Source organism: Lontra canadensis, unplaced genomic scaffold (assembly GCF_010015895.1).
Source record: "Lontra canadensis isolate GAN:19392208 unplaced genomic scaffold, GSC_riverotter_1.0 scaffold115, whole genome shotgun sequence".
Lineage (NCBI taxonomy): Eukaryota > Metazoa > Chordata > Mammalia > Carnivora > Mustelidae > Lontra > Lontra canadensis.
In genome coordinates this window covers 1,255,157-1,269,115 of record NW_022631109.1, presented here as the reverse complement: position 1 = coordinate 1,269,115, position 13,959 = coordinate 1,255,157, and the positions used below count along the sequence as shown (strand labels likewise).

Below are 13,959 nucleotides of genomic sequence, written 5' to 3'. Positions count from 1 at the left end.
CCCTTCTCTTAGACCTCTAGCAGCCTCTCCCGGAGGCTGTCTCTCAGTGAGCACTTCCTTCAGCGCTGGCAGCCAGAACTCTACAACCTCAGCTGGGAACTCCAGCTGTAGCTAGAGCCCTCATGGGGCAGTCGCTCACAGCGCTGCTCTTTCTTGTGTTGGGGTTTGGCACTCTGCATCTGTTACTGCCACCGTCTGCTGCTCCACTAGTGGGTTAGTTCGGACAGCCTCTGGCAGACTGTGCCTCGGCCTCTTCCCTTCCGAGCACTAAAGACTTGCATTCAGTCTGCAGTAGCTCTATGGAGCCATGAAGCATTTGGGGAAGACCTTTTCTTCCTGTGCTCACATGCCCGGCTCTAAAAGCAGAACAGGAGAGATGCTAGTGGGACAGATTCTGTCCAGCTACTTCCTGCCATCCTGGTGTGCCTTGATCAGAGCATTTTCTCCTAGACTTGTTTTTTCTGTAACCAAGAAGTGCATCTTTGTTCTTCAAATCGTATTCGTACCTTTTTAGACTGATGTTCCTCCTGGACAGGGCCCATGTTGTATGTGCCTTTATCCCTACAGTTTTTATATACACTCCTAATAAAAGTTTGAATGAATGAATGAATGAATGAATCTATAAAACCCTCTCAGGGACTTGTCAAAGCTTTCTGTTTATGCCTAATTATTATCATTGTTTAATCTCCCAAATACATGAGAATATCAAATTTTTGTCTGTTAGCCATACAGTCTGGACTACAATATACATTATTTGTGGGGGGCCAATACACAAGATGTGAAGGTGATTATCATCTATAAATATTCCAAGGATGAAATGGAGAGATAACATTTTCTTTAGGTAGTAAAGCTTGAGCTGAACAATTAAAGATGAATAGAGTTTACACAGAGGAAAGCATTTTCAGATAGAAAAAGAGGAACCAATTTTGGGTATAGGGATGAGCATAGCATATTAAGGATATTAGGGGCAGTGAAGACACACATTTAATCGTAATTAATGCTGGGGAGCAGAGAGAGGTATGGATAAAGAGCAAAGTGAAGCCAAAATATGTATGGATCTTTGGATGTTTCCCTTCTCCTCTTCCTTCCCACTCTCCTCATTATAAATCAGAGCCTGTGTCTCCTCTGCTCAAAAAACTTGATTGATTCCCATTTTATTCAATGTAGAAGCCAGCATCCTTGCCATAATCCTTACAGTGAAGGCTTGGACTTTATCCTGTAAGCTCTGGAGAACCAACGGAAAGTTTGAACTGAGGAATGTCTAATAAACCAATGCAGATAGGACAGTAGTAAACCCTTCCCCTGCCCCTCCCCATCTTTTCTTCCTGAACTCGTCAAAAAAGTCAACATCAGTTCAAAATGCTTCTATTCATTAAGCAGGTAAAGTGAATGTCTCAATATCCAGGAGTTTAACCAAGTGCCTGGTGCTGTCATGGCTAAGTTGTTTGAGTGCAGAGGGTGATGTCTAGCCATGCACTGCCTCTGAAAATGGAATCAAGGCAGCCACAGTGTGAGCAACATATGCTGCTAGTTGGCTGCCTGGTTACCCTGACTGGGTCCATTAATATAAAGCATAAACAAAGCCTGGATGAATGGGGCTGGCCATTTTGTTGCAACATATGGTGGTGGCGTCCCAGATATTTTTATCTTACTCCTACCCAGATGTTTAGCTCTCCTGACACTCAGCTTTATCTGGCAGGCAAGGTGGTAGAGAATGCCCTTGTGATTTGGGGAAAAGTGTGGTTTTTTTGTGTGTCTTGTTTTGGTCTCATCAGCACTTTGCAAAAATAGATGAGTGATCAATTAATAAGGCTTCTAAGGTATTTAAAGAAATTTTATTTTATTTTTTAAAATATCTTATTTATTTATTTGACAGGGAGGTAACAAGTAGGCAGAGAGGCAGGCAGAGAGAGAGGAGGTGGGGAAGCAGGCTCCCTGCTGAGCAGAGAGCCCAATGTGAGACTTGATCTCAGGACCCTGAGATTTTGACCTGATCAAGATCTAAGATTAAGGCAGAGGCTTAACCCACTGAACCACCCAGGCGCCCTAAAGAAATTTTAAACAGACATTTTTTTCAAACAAACCAATAAATCCCTATTAATTTATCATTCTCTTTCTTTTTTATATTCCTTTCTCTAAAACCTCAAACTCAAGCAAAGTAAAACTTAGGTAGTGAAAGGATCCCTTTTCCTGAAAACGTGCAGTTAAACTAAATGTAATACTTTAGCCAAAATTGTTTGGGTTTGCTTGTCTTTCTCTTTAGTTACATGGTGTTGGCCATACAGTTCTATTAGGCTCACTGATGATTCTGAAGAACAACTTAGGCATGGAGCCTATGGGTGAAGCAGAAAAGATAAGTTCAGGTCTGGTGTTCCTTCCCCAAATGACTGGCTCCTTAGGTTGTACTGACGATTGTAGACTACCAGTTCCTTTAAGATGCCCTTGGAGTTTTTTATTCTGATGCTTAGTCTTCACAAAACACCAGGCTGAAAGCCCTCCACCCAGTGAAGACTGTGCAGTCGTATGCCTTGCCACTTTTGGAGTCCTCCATGGAAAGGAAGAGATGCCCTGGCTTTGGCTATTTTGGCCTCATTGGCAAGGTAGGCAGTTATCACTCTCTACCAGAGAGCAGGAGAATAGAGCTTGCCTTCCCAGAAATCCATCGATGTTCTAGGGCAGCTGAGAAATAAGCAGTCTCCTAATAAGAAAGAGAATAGTGCTGAGTATAATAATAACATAGTGTATCTGTCTGAAGTATTCCATCCCAAGTTTCCTATGTGCCTTGCCTCATTCTAGCAACTAATCCCCAGTGGCAAGTGATGATTATCAACATTTTATAGGTGGGAAGCCACGATAGTACTGGGCAATATGGAGTACTGAGAGCCTAAGCAGATAATCATAATATTAGAGTTGATAGTTTTACTGAATTTCTGACTACACTGGAATCCTTGGGCTACTTTTCTTCTTTATGTGCATTCTCTGTTGGCAATTTTATCAATCTCATAAATTTATATATCATGAAGCTCTCTCTGTGTGTGAGTAGGTGTGTGTGTGTTCCCATGCCTGTCTCTTCATTTCAGACCTCTGTCCTGTGGGGTACCTGCTGCTGTGAGGCAAACCTTAGCCAGAGAGCTTGTCACTATGAGTTCGTCACCAAAGCTAGTGACTGATTTTTTTTTTTTCTATCTTTAACTTCCTCTGTCTTTCCTTCCCCAAACCACCTAATTTTACAGGAAGTCAGGAGGTTAAGATTTAAGAACCCTTACCCTCTCTTACCCAAATTGTTACTATGGACTCTGAAATACTCTCCTTGTCATTTTAATTCTCCTTCCAAACAGTCTCCTCACCCCTGTGTCATATCTGATATCACCATAGCTCACAGTACTTTTGTGTTCTCAACTCCTGAAACATGGTTCGTCAACTCCAAGTAAAGTTTTCCATTTCTGTCTTATTTGTAATACACAAAAATACAATGCATATCATATATAGTATATAAAACATTTAAAAACAATGTAATGTCAAAACGGATTACATCCACAACTCAGCCTTTAAAAACATTTGAATTATAGCCAACTTTATGCCATTTATGTAGTAAGTGAAAAAGGAAGACACAGAAAAAATATGTATATTATAATCCCATTTTGGTGTTTGGTGTACTGTGAGTGTGTGTATTTGGGAACATATGTAGTAAAGTGATTTAAATGATTACCTCCGTGTTATGACTTTTATTTTATTCATTGTGTTATCCTAAATTTTCTAGAAAAGAGCACTTATTCATAACATAAAAAAAAAAAAACCATGAGCACCTGGATGATTCGTCGCTTAAGTGTCTGACTCTTGATCTCAGCTCAGGACTTGATCTCAGGGTCATGAGTTCAAGCCCCACATTGAGCTCCACATTGGGCGTGGGGCCTATCTTAAAAAAAAAAAAAAAAAGCATATCCATTTAAGGTGAAAAATAAATGAGTTTTTGATTCTAGATTTAATATTTATGTGGGCCCTTTTATAGGTCTAAGAGAAGTATCTCTTAGGAAAATAATAACTGTGCAATGCACTCTTGTTAATGGTTGCTTATTTTTTGAGCAGGTTGGAGGTCATCAGTCAAGGAATATTATGACAAAATTGTCAAGGAGAATATGTTTATCTATTGAGTGGCCAGGTCAACCCAAGTATAATAAGTGAAGGGATAAAATAAATAAATAAAATAAAATAAAATAATAATATAAATAAATATATATAATATATAATATGTATCATATATAATATATATAATAAATAAAAATAAATAAATAAATAATAAAATAATAAATAATAAATCAAGGAGTTAAGCCAGAAATTAGGGGTTCATTTCTGAGAAACCATGGAGATAGCCACACATTACTTTGTATGGAAAAGCCCAATTCATACTATAACCATAATGAAGAAATCTTTAGCCCTTGAGCAGGTTCTGTCACTTTTCTACAATTCCTACCTATTCCAAAATAACAGGGAGAGTTCAGATGGAAAGCTCCTGTCTTAACTGGGATGTTGTTTTAGCACTGTGCCAAGAAACAAAGGGAAAGATTAAATAAAGCATGTAAGATAGTTACTTTTCTCAAGGCACAACTTTGCTAAGGAAAAATTTTATTGAATCAAGTGCTTAGATGTGAGTTGCTAACAGTATATGTTGCGAGTGGTCAGTAGACATCGAGAGATAAGTGTGGGCTGGAATAGTCAGAAGAAATTTCAAGCAGATGTTGGAAACTCTCCTGTGTCTTGAAAGACAGGTGTGTCAGTATAGAGGAAGTAGTACTGGTCAGGTTAAACAAGGCATATGCCAAGAAGGCTGAAATTGAATGGCGTATGTGTATGGGTAAGTTAATAGGGGACCAGTCTGGGGCGCCTGGGTGGCTCAGTGGGTTAAAGCCTCTGCCTTCAGCTCAGGTCATGATCCCAGAGTCCTGGGATTGAGCCCCATGTTGGGCTCTCTGCTCAGCAGGGAGCCTGCTTCCTCCTCTATCTCTGCCTGCCTCTCTGCCTACTTGTGATCTCTCTCTGTGTCAAATAAATAAATAAAACCTTAAAAAAAAAATAGGGGATCAGCCTGACAGATTATTGACCTTTTGTTGGTAGAGTAAACATTCTAAATGTCAGCTGATAATGCAAAGTCAAAAACTCTTGACTGTCTGCCTGAAGTTTTATAGTGAGTTACTGGTAGAACCAGTGTTCACACATAGGTCAACATGTTTTTGAGGGTGGGTGAAAATTAAGAAGACAAGGTGACTTTTTCCATTCAAGATCTTGACCATAGTTCTTTGGATCTGACCTTCAGGGCTCAGTCGTAGCTGTTCTTCAGTACTTTGAGTTATCCTAGCATAGTGAGGGTGGGCCCAGCTCTCTGGAATAAGAAGGTCCTAAGTTGCAGGCCTACCTCTACAATTATTCAGCTGTGTAACATTGTGAAATGGGCATCTCATCCCCAAAACTCAGTTTCCCCATCTGTAAAATGGGGACAAATATCTGATGGTGGTATTGCTATGTGTAGGAGATGATGCACGTTAAATACTTAATACAGTTCTTGGGACATTGTAGAGATTCAACATATGATAAATAACAAAATGTTTTACCAAGTATATAATAATGTGAGGCCTTTTCACACCAAAGTTAAGGGGGTGGGGGTGGGGAAGGAAGAGAGTTTTAAAAAGGAGAAGAAAAGTAAAATGTTTAGAGATAAAAAAGGAGAAAAGTATATAAGGAAAAATGCTACCCCATGCCTCACTGGGGGCTGTTTGCCTAGTGAGGAAGCACTGGAAAACCCCAAAATACCTTATAGTTGAGAATTCCTAATTGTTATTTATTTAAAGGCATATTCCATGTTAATGAGAGAGGCAGAGGAGAGAGGGAAGAAGGGTGGGAGGGAGGGAGAGGGAGAGAAAGATTTGTGGCAGCTGAAGACAAGAATGGCAGTAATTGTGGCTCTAATTTGGAAAAAAAAAAAAAAAATAAAAAGCCTGAAGAAAGGTAAGAATTAATTCCTGTACTGACCTGCCAGTTATAGTCAGGGGCTCTCTTTTGCCATCACCAGAGAAGGAAAGGGCTCCCTTATCCTTCAGGAGGACAATGATACCCACATAAGAGGAGTTCCAGTTGGGTACATCTGACCGTGTACATTTCGGCCTCCTTATTCCCCACTGTGCCCACTGTAGCATGCACTGTTGCTCAAAAGGTTGCAGATTATTGTAAATTACTCTTTCACTGTTCTTCAAATTGCACTGTTTTCCCTCAGAAAACTTTTTCTAGGACATTGATAATCCTTCACCAACCTCCTCTCCCAGAGCCTTCCTATCCGTACACTTTCTTTCCTTCTGAGATTTCTTATCAGTGCCCCCCTACTGCACAGTGATTTTGTGCAAAACCCTCTGATGTGAAAACTGAGAAAAATCTTTCTGGAATCTTTTTGAAGCTTTGATTGATGTAAAGCACAATAAAAGCACAGCTGGAATTGGAGATACCAAGCTCTGCTTTTTAGCTCAGCATCGAAGAGAAGGGGGTATAGTAAGCTTTGTTTGGTCTTGAATGTAAAAGCAGAGGCAAAATGAGGCAGGGTGCCATTTGTAAAAATACTTTGGAACAATAACGGTGCTTTGAAACTAATGAGAATAATGTTTAGATTAATAGCTTAGGTCATATTTCATGTATTATATCTCACACAGGAGAAAAAGAGCAAAAGGAGAAAGTTGGCATACCCTTCAAAAATCTACACACATAACTAATCAAAGGACACCTTTTAATGTTCTTGCAAAAAATGCAATAAATGCTAGCTAAAATGTCCTACAATGCATCCCATTTCTTCTACAAACTTTTACCAATATCTTTTAAATTTTGGGCCAAATTATTTTCTCCAAATATCTGTGTAGATAAAATTCTTAAACCTTTTTTAAATGGAAAGGGTCATAGAGCACTTTGAGAAACTGAAGAAAGCCATATATCCTGATCTTTAGAAATGCACATACTGTTACACACACACACACACACACACACACACACACACATCTCTCTCTATATATATTTTTTTTCCTTTTTTCATTTTCTTTAAGTAGGCTTCATGCTGGGTGTGGAGCCCAATCTGGGGAGCCCAACATGACCCTGAGATCAAGAGATCAAGAGCTGGTTGCTTAACTGACTGAGCCACCAGGCACCCCACTCTATATATTTTTTGAACCTAATTCAAAGAGGTTCACAGATTCATGATGAATCCTTAGTTCAATGAATTGTAGATTAAGTACATATTCTAAAGCAAGTCAATGTCAAAGCAATTCAAATGTGAATGAAAGTGAGTTTGCCTACCTCTTAGAATGGATTAATATTAAATAAATATGCTTAAGAGTTCACCACAACTAAATAAATGTTAGTAGCCACTCCTTTATTATTGTTATCAGCCTCTGTACTTAATACCATTTTCAAGAACTGGAAGACAGAATTTTGAGGAACTAAAAGACTTTCAGTTTCATGAAATAAAACCACCTAATTTTTTTACAAGTATTCAGGACCATTTTTAACAGTTGTTTGCATGTTTTATTTTATGAGAAAAAAACCTAATTTGTAAAATTATATTCCAAATGAGCTTTTTAAATGAGCTTTTTAAAAATATCAACTTGCCAGATGTCAACAACTTTACAGTTTTTAAAGGTGTGCTGAGAAAAAAAAAATAGGCTTTTTTATAGCATGCTTATCATTATTGAAGAGAAATGTCTTTAATATAAACAAACAAAAAACATTCAATCCTTAACCATGCTGTGTAGATAATATAGACAGTAATGAAAATAGTTATAGTTATCCAGTCAACGGGGGGAAAGCAAGCTTTTGAGATCTTGTATTTTAAGATATTTTATTTATATATTTGAGAAAGCAATAACAAGACATGGAGCATGAGTGGGGGGAGAGGGAGAAGCAGGCTCCCTGCTGAGCACAAAGCCTGACATAGGGCTCAATCCCAGGACTCTGGGATCATGATCTGAGCCCAAGACAGCAGCTTAACCGGCTGAGCCACACAGGTGCCGCAGCTTCTGAGATCTTTAGCTCAAAATGCTTTACAGTTCTTATTGCTGGAATTCCGTATTCTTATTAAATGACCACCCTCAATAATAGTAGGGTTGATAGAGCATTTCTGCAGCTGGCAGACATTCCATGTTGTTGGTTCTATGCCATCATGTAGTTTTAGGATTTTGCATTTCTGGCTGGGTATTAGAGTTACAGGGCTATCGATGTTAAGATGCTGCCTTATGTTGACTTTCATCTCCTGGAATTTCTTTATCTACTTCACTTCAGTACATTATAGAAGCTTTGACTGTTGCCCTATAAACATTCAGGTACACTGGTCCACTTCATCCTTCTACAACCTGATTGTCGGTATCATGTATCACTATTGCCTGAGGGTTGGAAAACTGTGATTAAGACCCACTAAGTCCCTGTAGCTAGTACTTTAGGAGCCTAGGCCATCCTCTCCTTCTTTCCTCCACTATTGATCTTCTCATAATTCTGCTGGCAGCTGTGAAGACAAGTCTCATGACATTAAAAAACTGTGGAATTTCTAGGGTCTCTGGCATTGTTACTGTCTGGCACTGGAACTCACCAGGGCCCACTCCCTCACTTCTTTCTTTTTTTCAAGAGCAATGCTCTACAATTTCCTCATCTCCTGTATTGTAATAGAACTTTCTTGGTCATTTATGGAAGGTTAGCATCCCCCCCGCCAAAAAAAAAGTCTTTCTTGGTGTCATTCTTGATGAATAAATCATATCACTTTTAACCACTTTGTTTTCTCCAAAATCTTCCTTGCAAAGACATTTGTTCTCTGCCATGGTACTTCCAGTGTGAGCCTCCCAGACCATGATTCCCTGTGCTGCTATCTTTGGTACTGGATTTGCTATCTGGGCACTGAAGACTGAGATTGACAGTGGGGCAAGGGGTGGTGACTGCTTGGTCTCATCCTAACCATTGGTCATGCACAGCATCCAAACCTGGATGAGATGGTGACTGGGCCAATGATGGGGATGGCATAGCTTCTTAAAACTTTCTTCTGACTGAACAAAATCAGTCATTGAAAAAAGGAGGAAGGTGATGTTAAGAGGAATGAAGTTGGGACCCGTGGGTGGTATAGTTGGTTAAGTGTCTGACTCTTGGTTTTGGTTCAGGTCATGATCTCAGGGTTGTGAGATCAAGCCCAAGGTCCCGCTCCAAGCTCAGCAAGAAGGAGTCTGCTAAAATTTCTCTTTCTCTCTGCCACTGCCTGTGCTGTCCGTCTGTCTCTCTCTCAAATAAATAAATAATTAAAAAAAAAAAAAGGCGGAACGAAGTTGTCAAGAACCACAAAATGGGAGAGCAGGAAGGTGCTCTTAAAAATCACTTCATCCAGGGACACCTGGAGGGCTCAGTGGGTTAAGCCTCTGCCTTCGGCTCAGGTCATGATCTCAGTGTCATGGGATGAAGCCCCATGTCATGGAGTTTTAGATGGTTGAATTCACCTATCCAAGGTCACTTGGCTATAAAGTTGCAGACTTCCTCTCAAGGTCCCATGCTTTGAGACAAAAGGTTATATACAGAACGGAAATAACTTTAGTTCTCAACTATAGATGTCTTTGGTCACAGCAACTTAGAAAACAGAGGAGGCACATTCAGCATCATGCTAAGAACTTTCAAGCTCGTTTCCAAGAGGTAACCTTAGTAACTGTGCTGGTCTGACCTGCAGTATTTCTGCTCTAAAGAATACCTTCACAGTTGAGACAGTCCTTTCCACTCATTAGAGATTCAAATAAACGGAAGGTAGATAGCTTGCTCATAGAACATCAATCAACTCCTTGCTTCAAGCCCTTCTTGAAAGGAATAAAAGCTCCTAATACTTATTTTAGCTTAACTACCTTTTCTTCCATTCTCAGACGGATTTTTTGTTGTTGTTACTCTTTCATCTCTGCTGACAGTGCCAAGACCATGGAAAAACACTCTCTGCATATAATGACTGACAGTGAATGACTAAGATAAGACCTAGGAGTGCTGATCCTGTCATTTATTCAGCCGAATGACTTTATTCAAGTAACTTATTAGTTAGGGGAAAGGGATTTTCTGTTCATGAAAATCCAGAGATACAGAATCAGGAAATGTGTTTCTCGTTCTCCAGGTAAGAAATATGGATGCGTTTCCATCAATGCAGCTATTATGTATAAAGTACTTCCTCTTTAGCTAGATGAGAAATCTTACCATAATTCATAAATTATTTTATAAAATCATTATATCAAAGATCTGGGAGACCTCTTTTTACAGATGAGGAAACTGAGACTCACTGAGGATGGTTTTTTTTGTGAAAGTCATCTAACATGTTGATATCAAGTTTATGAAAACCCTCTTGGCATATCAAGCCAACTCATCAATGTCACCAATCTTCCATAATCAGAAATGGCCATGAATTAGATCAGGGAATCCGCATTGTCTAATCTAAGCCTAAAAAAATAACATCTTTTGGGCAGGAATATAACAGTAATTCAGAAATAGTCCATTTTCAAGAGACTTTATATACTCTTCTTGGGGCCAGATAGAGCCAGTGTTCATTGGGCGCTTACCTATATTGATTTGAAGTTTATTTTTTATAAGGGAACAATTTTTTGGAATGAAAACCTTTCTGATTCAGAAAACAATGCAATATAGCTCAATGAAGTTTGACTCATCAAAACACATTTCTTAGATTTTTTTTAAAATCAGGTCATTTTTGAGAAAACAATAGAGACTACTGAGAATTTATGATTCAACTTCCCTTTAAGAAACTAGTGAATCTTTTCTTCCTTTTATTTTCTTCATCCCATTTTTTTGGATCTTTCCAGTCTCCTTTCCTTCCTTCTACATTATTATGGATATTAAATTTTATTTATGTGCTCCATAACTCTTTCTATACATAATCACTTTGTGCTACATACTGCTATGTTTCTACTTAAATATTGCAGAAGGTGACTGCAAATATAAATTCATAGTAGGTTTTATAAACATTCAAATAGAAATAAATTAACCCAGTAGACAAAAAGAAGTACATCCAAATAGCAGAAAGAAGGAAAAAACATTAACCAGAAGAATCATAATTGTTACTAGAAGTGGAACGAGATTTGAGTTAGAATACATCAGAAGCAACAAAGAGGAAGATCTTTCAAAAACTAAATAAAAGCAGGAAATTCAAAACATTTCTTGTGTATGTCATGTTCATTCATTCGAAAAAGTATTTATTGGAAAACAGGTATGCACTAGGTGCTATTTTTAGTATTCAGGATACATCATGAGTAAAATCAATAAGATCCCTTCTTCTAAGAATCTACCATTGTAGAGCAAGGAGGTAGACAATAAATTACAAACTTAATAAATAAATAAAGTATATAGTATTGCAGAAAACACGTGCTAAAGGGAGAAAAGGTGCCACAGTTGCTGCAAACCTAATGCTCTAAGCAGGTTAAGCCTCCTTGAGAAGTTGACATTTGAATAATGGCTTGATTGGGAAGGAGGGAGATAGCCACGTGGTTGGTGAGCAGAAGGGCATCTCCAGTGGAGCAAATTGTCAGAGCAAATTTCTGAAGATGTAAGAACTGAATGCATCCTGGAGGGAAAAAAAGGGGGTACGCCAAACAGAAAGGGGGAAGTTGTAATAGACGAGATCACTGAAGTAATTATAGCTCAAATTACAGAGGATGCATCGGACTTGTTCTTTTTATCACCTGCACTAAACACAGTATCTGGTATAGCGTTAATGATCATTGCACTCTAAAATAACAAGTGGACATATGAGTAAGATTTCATGGCATTTCCTCTCATTTAAGTGGGAAGAGTGGCGGGGGCTGGAGAGAGGCCTGTTGTCCAAAATGGCTAATTATCCATCTATCTATCTGTCTATTTATGCCTTAAATGATGTTCAACTGGCTTTGTTTAAAATATTTCTGATGTGAAAGAGAGATCAGATAATGATTTAAGTCTAGTGTCATACATCATGAGGTAAAATAATTAGTGTCATTATTTCTGATCTGGTTGAGTTATTTCATGCTCATTTCATTTTCCTCTCCACTATTCCCATATGCCCCTCATGTTATCACTCTCTTCCCTTCTATTCTACCTTCTCACCCAGGGTATTCTGAGCTTGTGAAAATGAAAATGTGTAGTAGTTCAAGAGTTTGGGGATAACAGCAGCAAGGTAGAAAGATCTGCATTGCCTACCACTGAACCCCTATAAAGATAAGAGCAAGGACACAAGCAAAATTTCCTCCAGTCATCAAAAATATGCCATTGCTTTCTACTAGTCTCAGTGTATCCTTGAAAGAATGTCCAAATGCCCCTGCTGGCCACATAGAGTCTGATCCTTTTATGGGTTAATTTTTCTGCCATTAATTCATGAAGTAGCTTCTAGTTCGGATGCTATAGCATCATGAAAAAAGAAGAGACCTGGTTGGATTTTACTAGATTTCTTTGTATCTTAAATACTAATATGGTTTAATACCTCCACTGTGTGTGTGTGCGTGCAAGCACACATACATGTGAGTGAGCACACACACACAGGTAGAGGAGGCTTCATTTCTCCATTGAATGTCGTGTTTATGACCTTGGAAGGAGCTGGAGGTTTTGCACACTTTGGCAACTATTTCCCTTGATAACATTTGGACTGTCAATTTTATAATCCTTCCCTTCCTACTTCTACCTGCAAGAAAAAGCAAGGACCAAAATCTACCTGAAACATCTGTTTTCTAGGATGACTTCTTGGCATTTGTTATTATTAGATTAATGCTTGCTCATTGAAAACACACACACATGCACACCATACAGAAAAAAATAAAATGTAAAATCCCCAAACCAAGTTCCCCATTCCTCAGAGGTTATCACTGTTAGCAATTTAAAATGAATTCTCTAAAAAATGTTCTATGCTTATTCAAATATAGTATACTTATAATTTTTAAAATACTACATTCAAACCATGCAGTCTAGGCTGCTTTTATTTGCTTGAAATCATCCCATGTTGTTATATATAGATCTTCCTCATTCTTTCTAATGATTATATAGTATTGCTTGGGTGGATTGCTGTAAGATATTTAGCTGGTCCTTTTTTGATGTTCTTTCTACTTTATCATTATTGTAAATGATGCAGGAAATTCCTGTGCATACACATTTGTACCCTGAAATCTATTTGATGATGATTGAAATCTATTGAAAGTGTTTTTAAAAGCACTTCATATTATTTCTTTAAAAATGAACTGTCTAGAAGAAATCTATAAGAAAAGAGCTGCAAAACATCCCTTATTTCATGCAATTCTAAAAATACAGGTGCTTACTAAAAGGTGGATCATGCTTAATTTATTTTTTTCACCTTGGAAAAGAGGAAAATTATAGTAAGCTAAAAGTATTTAAGGTGCTTTAATGTGCAGGGGACAAAACCATGAAAATATTATTCCTCTTCATTTTGAAGTTTCATTTAGAGCCCTACCATCATCAGAAGATCTTTGTCAGTTCATGTTCACTTAAGTACTAGTCTTGAAGGAAACAGTGAAATGCTATATCCAGGTTTCTCAGAGCAGATGTGCCAAATTTTCGTGAAGGCCACTTAAATTTCATGGATCTTGCAAAGCTTAATTAAGATGATTTCCACTTCTCTGTATGGCAGTGATATATTTTACCTTGTCGGGTTTGTAAAGCCCTCCGTAATCTGGTGTTATTTTGCTAGTCGGATTTATCAGTGGTTTGCGGATAAATGTTTAACAACTGGCTCCCTTCCCCCACTGAAAGAAAATGACAATAAACACTGTGAATATACACATGCATAAGTTTATTATAAATTCTACCAACGTAAGGCATATGCAGCATGAAATTTATAATTATTAACACAATATGCAACATACTCTTTTCCAAATAGGTAATTGATTCTCCTTCGAAGCTCTGATTAATTTTAGCTGAACTCTTGCTTTCATAGCC

General features: G+C 38.2%; 1 protein-coding gene across 2 annotated transcripts in view; it reads left to right on the top strand.

Moving 5' to 3' along the window:
* Window positions 1-13,959, top strand: part of LRRC4C (leucine rich repeat containing 4C) — a 1,149,700-nt gene that overhangs the window by 860,594 nt on the left and 275,147 nt on the right. The gene's annotated exons all lie outside the window — the stretch shown is intronic.